The 7,765-nt window shown below is 54.4% G+C and overlaps 1 protein-coding gene across 1 annotated transcript in view; it reads right to left on the bottom strand.

Annotated features, from left to right (window-relative positions):
* The window catches only part of MEF2B (myocyte enhancer factor 2B), a 26,328-nt gene that overhangs the window by 7,165 nt on the left and 11,398 nt on the right, over nucleotides 1-7,765 (bottom strand). The window contains exon 2 of the mRNA XM_077777414.1: nucleotides 2,629-2,695. The gene's annotated coding sequence lies outside the window, so the exon portion shown is untranslated. The remainder of the gene's footprint in view (nucleotides 1-2,628; nucleotides 2,696-7,765) is intronic.

Here is a 7,765-nt window from a genome sequence, read left to right on the forward strand (position 1 = left end):
CTACCCCACCTCCCACCCCACCCCCCTGGCAACCACTAATCTGCCTTCTGTCTCTGTAGATTTGCCTGTTCTGGATGTTTCATGGTAATGGAATCATACAATGTGTGGCCTTTGGTGATTTTTTCCTTCCCTTTTTGATTATCTGAATTTTCTAACTTTCCCCTTATTCTTAAAAGAATAACAGGTTGGTCTGCCTGGGTGGCTTAGTCAGTTAAGTGCCCAACTTTTTATTTCAGCTCATGTCATGATCTCATGGTTGTAAAATTGAGCCCTATGTCCTGGGCATAGAGCCCGCTTAAGATTCTCTCTCTCCTTCTCCCTCTGCCTCTCTGCTTCTCTCTTACTCTCTCTCTCTCTCAAAAAAAAAAAAAATATATATATATACATATATATATCAGGTGGGAGGTGATCGGACAACCAGAAAGGAACTTGAGCTTGGAGCCCAGACAGGGGTTGGGCCAGAGGTCTGTTTGAGAGAAATCTTAGAACGTTCTCATGAGGACCTTGGATCTCTCTGGAGGGGTGCTCGAGGGTAAGAATGGATAGGCCTTCCCCAGTGCCCCCCATTCAGGGGTCCTGGAAACAGAGGAGTCACACTGCCCATCATGTGGCACTCTCCCCACTGTACAGACAGCTACCCCATGGCATCCAAGACCCCTCCCCCACCAACTCTATGACCACGTGACTTCCCAGCCCCTCTCATGTCACAGGTGACTGAGGCTTTAGGTGAGTGGCCTGTCCAGGGTCAGGTGGGCCTGTGCTCAGGTCCCAGACAGCCTCTGACCACTGGGCAGTCCTCCGCAAGGGAGGCCTCTCCCTAGGCCTCAGTTTGCTCTTCTGTGGTTGGGCCGGGTATAAAATGCAGAGCACCTGATACAAGGCCTGGGAATGAGCTCTCAGGAAGCGTAGGAAAACGCAGGTCCATCTCCAGGAGCCATACCTGCTTCCCAGGCTCCAGCCCCAGGAGTTTGGGCAGGACCCTCAGAGTCCCAGGGCCCAGGAGGGTTAGACACTGTCGTATTCAGCCTGCTGTGTGACCCTAGGCGTGCCCTCCACTCTCTCTGGTCTGGGTCTCTGGGCAGTCACAACGACGCAGACCCAGGACCCATGGGAGCCCCAGCCCTGGCCCCCCAGCTCCAGCTTGACTTGCTAAATTTAACTTCCCAGGCTAATTTTAATCCCCGGCCGGAATCGGGTGCGTTCCCACGACTGGGACGTGTTGCCCCAGCCCTGACAGGTCCCTGGGGACTGGAGGGGGGCACTGGTCCGGAGGCCCTGGTGCCAAGGTGACTCCGGAAATGCCCCCGTGCCTGGGGTCCCATGGGAACAAGGGACTTAGACACGAGTCTCCGGGCCTGGAAGATCTGAATCCGGACCCTTCTCAATCTGGACCCTTTCTTCTCAGTCCCCAGTTTAGACAGGGACATCCTGGCCAGGGCAGAGTTCACATGATGAGGGAGCCCCCAGAGCCCCCAGAGCCAGAAGGCCAGGTGGGGGAGGGGGGTCTCTCTGCACTGAGACCCAAGAGCAGAGACAGGAAATGAGTTCCAGTTAGAAGGAAGAGCAGGTACAAAGGCCCAGGAGGCCAAGGGTAGAGGCCATAGATGCAGGGCCACTCTGGGTCCTCTGAGTGCTGGGGAAGGCTGTGGGTTTTGGCTTAAGAGCGACAGAGAGCCATGAGAAGGTTTTGAGTGAAAAGGGATAGAGTTTGATTTTTCACTTAAAAACTTCGCCACAGCTGCCCCAGAGGTCAGGACTGCTGGGGGCCGGGCTAGAGATGGCAGGAGGCTTGAGGAGAGACCAGCACTGGGCAGAGACAGGGGGTGAGGCCCTCTCTGTTCTGGGCCTGCATCATACACTTTAAGTCACTGTACGTCAGGGGCAGAAACCACCAGAGCCTTGGCTGTCTCTGGGGCCAGGTGTGACAGATGCCGGTGGGCTTTGCAGGGCTTTGACTCCTCTGACTCTTATAATCTTGAAGCCCTCGACCCTCACCCAAGAACCAAAGTCATCCCCATTGTGGCCTTTAAGGGGTCTACCCAACACCCAGCTCTGATCATACCTCTTGCTGCTCACACACTCTCCATGGCTCCCCTCTGCCCTCTGGAGAAAGTTCTAGTCCCCAGCCTGGCATCGGAGGCCCTGCCCCAATCAGCCCCTGCCCATCTTAATCTACCTTCAATGAAATGACTCTGCCTGGAACTCTGCCTGGAAAGCCCTTTTTGCACTTGGCCAACTCCTATTCACACTTCAAAACCCAGCTCAAAACATGTATTCCTCCAGGAAGCCCTCCTTGCCCTCACTCTGGACTCCTACAGCTCCCGAACTTCCCGTCCGGTTTTGGCCCCATGGGGCCAGGGGTATCTATATCCAGCTCTGTCTCCCTCAGACTGGAAGCCCCTCTTGGCCAGATTTGGTGAATGGAGCAGATCAAGAGAGACTCTGAACTCCCCCCAGCTTCCCTCAACAACTTCCTCTCAGACTCCCCCAGCTGACTCCCTACCCAGAAATACATGGGCATGCAAATCCAGTCACTCAGCGTTGACCTGTCTCAAGCCCAGGTGTGAAGGGCCAGCCAAGGAATGCGGAGGCGGAAGGCCCAGGGTGTGCATATATATTTGTACTTACATGCAAATCCCCACTGAGCCGCAGACAGACCCGGTGGCCTGGTCTCCAGATGTTGGCGTGATCGGAACTGCTGGGGGGAGGGGGCAGCACATGCTGAATGTGCCAGGCACGAGGGGGGAGGCCTCTTCTGTGCACACATTCCCCACCCCCACCCCACCCCCCCAAAAAAAATCCAGCCAGAAAGTAGAGAGCTTGTAGCATCCGCCCAGCAGAGAGGCAGAGAAATGGACCCAGTGACGTGGAAATGGAGCAGGGAAGGAGGGTCAGGAGAAATCCAAGAAGGCATCTCAGAGGAGGAAGCATGTAGTTGGGCCTTGATGGACAGGATGGATGGGGACCTGAGCAGAAAGGCAGGGGGTGGGCATTTGAAGCCGAGGGTCCAGTCCCTCCCTTCCTTTTTCTTCACACCCTCACACTTAGCAGGTATGAAGTATCGACCATGTGCCGACCACTGTGAGAAGATGACCACAAAGGAGGTAGAAAGTTTAAGTAGACCAATGACCATAGAAGATTAGAAAAGTGACTCAAGACCTACCATTAAAAGGACAACAAGTCTTGAGGCTCTTTCAGCAAACCTCAAAGGAGAGGCAAGTGCAATGTTATTTCAACTAACTCAGACCTTTGCAAGTGATGGGAATTGCCCCAAGTCATTTTTATGAAACTATTGCATGTCAGAACCCGACTAAGTCCAAAAAGAGAGAAGTATTGACCATGAAAGGGGCAATGTGAACCAGAGACTTCAGCAAAGGTGATATTGGAGCCAAGGTTTGAAACACGAGAAAGAGACAGCCAAGCAAGGAAAGAGCTAGTCGTGGGAAGATCGAGGGGGAAGGGTGTTCCCGGCAGGGGGAACTCCAAGGGCAAAAGTCTGGAGCGATCATGAGTTTGGCATTTTAATGAAATCATAGTGTGGCTGGACAACATGGCAGTGAGGAGTGGGGAGAGGGATGAAGGTAAACGCTGTAGGCGTCGGATCACATACGGCCACAGTGAAGACTGTGGGCTTTACTCTGAGGTCGAGGACCCATGGAGAGATTGGGGGCACAGGATATAATTTTACAGTTTTAAAAGCCCCCGTGCGCTCTCTTACATTGCTGGTGGGAGGGGAAAGAGGTAGAGCCACTCTGGAAAGCTATCTGGCATCTGTTAAACCTGAATATACCTCTTCCCGATGACCCAGCAATCTCGCTCCTCAGTATTCACCCAAGAGAAATGGATCTATATTTTGCCAAAGGACGACACAGACAAGAGTGTTTTCAGTAGCTTCTTTCATCATTGCCCCAAGCTGGAACCCACCCAAATGCCCTCACTGGGAGAATCAGTTAACATTTTCTGGTAGATTCTATGATGGACCTCGACACAGCACAGTAAAAGGATGCACCCCAGATCCATGCAACCACACACACGAATCTCTCAGACCACACGCTGATTCAACAATGCTGGACTCGACAGAGGGGACACACTGTATATGTCCAGGTCCATGAAGTTCTAGACTAGGCAAAGTTCACAGTGATGGTCACACAGTGGCCTCCAGGGCAGATGCCATGACAGGACAGTGGGAGTTTCAGGGACTGCTCCCTGGTCCGGAGTCCAGGTACACAGACGTGTTTAGCTTGCGCAAATGTGTTAGCCCTACTCCAATGTTTTGTGCATTTTTCTATGATTTATCTCAACCAAAAGATTTTTTTTAAAGCTTCCCCTGCTCATAGCTGCTGTCGCAGTAGCGTCTAAGAAGGAGGGCAGGTGTCCAGTGGGGGACATGGGGCCTGAACCCGGACGGGGGCAGAAGTGGAAGAACTGCTTGGCAATCAAAGGGCCAGGATGCACGGGGGGCACACTCGTGGGTGGGTGAGGACCCTAGAGTCCCAGGCCTGAGCACTGTGCAGGGGAGGAACGGAAAGGACAAAGGAAGATTTCATGAGTGCTGGAGCATCATAAACTCTCTGTGGCTGTATCTGTGGTCACTAAGTCAATCAACAAACACCTCTGGGTCCTTCGGGCCACAGACTGTCACTTCCCTGGCCTGGCAAGACTAGTTAGCACTTTGGTGATGCAGGTAAGGGGGTGAGAAAGAATGCCACCCTCCCCCATGGGAAAGCTCAGTTTTCTCACCTGTAAATGGGGGCGAGAATCTTTCTCCCACCAGCTGGGGAGGAGCAGGTGGTGGATGGCTCTGCTGACCTTGTCTTCTGGTCTTCCAGAAGCCAGAAGGAAAAAGGGTCAGGCCTTGGAACTGGGAGTGCTGAGTCAGTGTGCCATCTTACAAGACCCCAGTGACACTCACATGGCGACATGTTCGCTTGGTGGCATCAAGCCCTCGCTTCCTCCCCCCATAAAATGGGTCACAGAATTCTGACCTCAAAGGCCTGGCAGCAAGGGTCTGAGAGAAAGGATGAGGGGTCCATCAAGTTCCCCTCCTTTGCCCCCAGTGGGGCTTTGATGAGGGGACGAGTGGCGAGTCCTGCTGCCAGACCCCTGAGCCCAGGGGCCACAGCTTGGCGGGACATACTGGGCAGGGAAAGGAGGGGCGGAAAGGAGAAGTGAGAGGCAGGTGGGTGGTGGGGGGAGGTGAGGGCAGGTGGGGACTCGGCGAAGCGGGGAGGGGGCGCTGCTCCTGGGCTGCTGCAGCGAATCAGGCCTGCAGCCCCGCCTCACGCAACCCGGGCGGTGGTTTCATCACCTGCTCCCCAAGTACCTCATTACAGGCGACAGGAAGAGCCCCTTGGAAAGCCGGGACACCCCCCCCCTCCCCTCTCTTGAGGGCTCGAGCAGTTCTGACCCCAGCTGTCAGCGACCCTCCCCTCCCCAGCATGGGCCCGGGCCACCTCCTACCCTGGGGGCCTGGGGAGATGGTGTCCCAAGTGGGGGGCCTCTGTGGGTGACCTAGAGGCTGGCTCAGCCCACAGTGGTCCCTGAGGGCAGGTGGGCTCTGGCAGTGACTCCGGTGTGGCCAAACTTCTGTGGGCCTCAGTTTCCCCCACCAGAAAATGGGGAGAGTCAGCGCCGGCTGCCTGGCTGAGCTAGGGGGCAAGGCTTCCCAGTAGGGGGTCTATACATGCTATTTCCCTCCTACCCTTGCGCAGGGAGCTTTCCTGGTTGCTGGGCCCTGACCTTCGGGTCATCACTCCTCAGCCCTGGGAGGTGCCCAGATCAGAGCAAGGGCCCTAAGCAGACCCAGGCAGGGAGGCTGAGGAACAGGGGGACAGGGAGAAAGCCCGTTCCTCATATGGACAGACGAGGGTAGGGAGATTCCACCCATAAAGACACCCCCAAGCCCATGCAGAGCCCCTCAAAATCCACAGATGCTTAAAACATATACAGATCTTGGGGCACCTGGGTGACTCAGTCGGTTGAGTGTCCAACCAGCTCAGGTCACGATCTCATGGTTCATGAGTTCAAGCCCTGCATCGGGCTCACTGCTGTCAGTGCAGAGCCCGCTTTGGATCCTGTGTCCTCCTCTCTCTCTCTGCTCCTCCCCCACTCACATTCTCTCTCTCTCAAAAAATAAACATTAAAAATAAAAACGTATATACAGGGGCGCCTGGGTGGTCAGTCGGTTGAGCGTCTGACTTCGGCTCAGGTCATGATCTCAAGGTTCGTGGGTTTGAGCCCCGCATCAGGCTCTGTGCTGACAGTTAGCTCAGAGCCTGGGGCCTGTTTCAAATTCTATGTCTCCCTCTCTCTCTGACCCTCCTCTGCTCATGCTGTGTGTGTCTCTCTCTCTCAGAAATAAATAAAACATTTAACAATTTTTTTAAAAAAATAAAAATAAAAACATATACAGATCTCCTGGACACACATACAAAAGTGGATCGCTCCATACAAAAGTCCAAACACGTGCAGTCCGTAATACATGCAGACCCCCAAACCCATATAGCTATCCAAACACACATGTCCCCAAAACGCACTCAGATCACCGTGTACATGCAGATCCCCAAATACACGCAGATGTCTCCAGACACACACACTGAGACCCCAACACATTCCAAGTCCCCAAGTGCACAGACTCCCAAATATACAGACACCCCCAAACATACCATGCCCCCAAACTCAGGCATGCTTTCCGTCCATTTCCCCTGGATCCCAGACACGTGTTGGGCCCCCATACCTGCAGTGGTATTGCCCAACCCTCTGGCTTCTTGGGGGAGAGTGGTCATAACTCCAGGGGAGAGATGGGGGTTGGGGAGTCTGTGGGAAGGGAGCATTTGTGGGGGGCACATATATAGATGCTTCATGGGGGCCACAAGCCATACTGGTGCAGGAGGCAGGGGACTGCATGGACCTTCGTGGTGCTCCTGGGAACTGTGGGGCTCTGGGGGGAGTGATGTGTCACCCACATGTGGCTCTGAATCCCAGAAACTGGAATGTTCCAGTTGGAAAAGGCCCCTTATGGTCCTTTGTCCATTGGTCCCTCTGGCACCCATGGGGGAACCGAGGCCCAGTGGCATCCCTCAGGCCTCACCACCCCCAGTCTTCACCTTAAGGGACCCACCATGGCCATGTGCTGAGAGGCCAGGGTTGTGGCTATAGGCCTGAGCCTTAGTTTCTCCATTTGTACTCCGAGTCCCTGGGAGCTCCCCAGGTGCCCACTTCCTGTCCTTCCTCTTTAGAAAGGTGTCATCTTCCAACAAATACCCAGTACCCCGTCTGTCCTTTGTCGGGCACCTGACACACCAGCCCAAGCAGACCTGTTTCGTTCCCAGCCTCTGCCCAGGCTGGGCCTTCCTCCCCCGGAAAGCCCTTGTCAGGTCTGAGGAGATACCTCATATTATTTGAGGCCAAGCGGAAATGCCCTTTTCTGGGGGCGTCAATTTTCGCAGGAGAGAGTCATCTCTCCCCGAGGCACTTAGCCCCACCGGATACTTTCTGTGCTTCTTTGTTACTTTCTTTGGTAATCATGTTGCCGCATTAGCATGTCCACTCAGTGAGGGCAGGGGTGCAGCCTTCCCCGGGCCCACACACAATAGGGCCCCGCACACACCCTCGGCCCCGCACACACCCTGCCCTGAATGAATGAGCAAACTGCTTAACCAATGGAAGAAACTGGTTCAGTTTTCTTTCAAACAGCTTGTGCCCTCAAGACCGATGTGAGCCCCGCCCCATACCAGTTTGAGACCCCTGCTCTAAACAGAAAACA

This window comes from Crocuta crocuta, unplaced genomic scaffold (assembly GCF_008692635.1).
Source record: "Crocuta crocuta isolate KB4526 unplaced genomic scaffold, BGI_CrCroc_1.0 scaffold77, whole genome shotgun sequence".
Taxonomy (NCBI): Eukaryota; Metazoa; Chordata; class Mammalia; order Carnivora; family Hyaenidae; genus Crocuta; species Crocuta crocuta.